The sequence below is a fragment of the Anarrhichthys ocellatus genome, unplaced genomic scaffold (assembly GCF_004355925.1).
Source record: "Anarrhichthys ocellatus isolate YVR2014 unplaced genomic scaffold, GSC_Weel_1.0 scaffold7, whole genome shotgun sequence".
NCBI lineage: Eukaryota > Metazoa > Chordata > Actinopteri > Perciformes > Anarhichadidae > Anarrhichthys > Anarrhichthys ocellatus.
The window spans coordinates 12464647-12465896 of NW_022280037.1; positions in this window are offsets into that span (position 1 = coordinate 12464647).

The following is a 1250-nucleotide window of genomic DNA, read 5'->3' on the forward strand; positions in this document are numbered from 1 at the left end:
ATATATATATATATATATATATATATATATATATATATATCCCTATATGACTGAAAAACACACAATAACATTAACAAACAAACTTAACAAAAGTCTGGTACAGAGAGCGCAGATAAAGCCTTGAACTGGTCTCAAAGGACTCAAGACTTGACAACAGGATCTTGTTTGATTTTTTTGTTTCAGGACTTGTTCTCATCTTGAATGACTCTGAACTTAACTTGGAGTTTTCCTGAATAACTTAATACTTAAGTTGGACTTTGCTTGAATGCCTTCAGTCTTAAGGTCTAATGACAGTTTACTTGGGCCTGTCTTAAATGACTTGGGGCTTAACTTGGTCATGTTTCAGATTACTTTAGTCTTGACTTGTTCTATAAGTCTGAATAAGTGAAGTCATGAGTAATTTGAGACAAGTCATAATTTAAACAAGTTCACTTTTCAGTCATTCCAGATGACGCAAAGTATCAAGTCTCCAGCTCTGGTTCAACAAGTCATTTGAGACTTTATTGTGAATAACGACAATGAGGGGAGCTCGATTAGACTTCATCACAGGTAGAAATCTAACGTTTCTATCAGGCTTTGACCTCTGTCCTCACTGATGTAGAAATATCACCGTATTAAATATTAACCTTCAGACCGAAGCTTTAATCGTCTGTTTTTGTTCGTCTCCTGTTTTGGCGATAAGCGCCGGCTGCTCTTCAAGGTACAGAGAGTTTGGCGACACTAATCCTCAGCACCTGGCTGATCTGACACCAACATGACCTGAGACACCTGAAGGTTTCACTCTGAGGAGGCCGCTGCTGGAAAGTACTCAAGTACCTCACAACTGTACTTGAGTTTACCTGAGTACTTCTATTTTCTGCTACTTTTATACTTCTACCCGATTACATCTCAGGGGGATGTATTGTTGTGGTTACTCTAAATGTATTTGGTGATTACATTTACTTCAGAGGTTGATATTAATAATACAAATGATAAATAATGGATTATGATGTGTTATTACAGGCTAAGATACAATTATAATGAGCTCCACCTTCATCAGCTGCAACATTTAATGAACCCGTTAATGCATCTATAATTACAATACAATAATATTTTATTCTGCATGATGAGTCATTTTACTTTTCATGCAAGTACGTTTGAATGCAGTATATATACAGTATACACACACTGTGGTATTATTACTTTTACGTAGAATATCTGAGTACTTATCACCACTAGGAACTCAGTTAAACCCAGAACACAGACCAAAC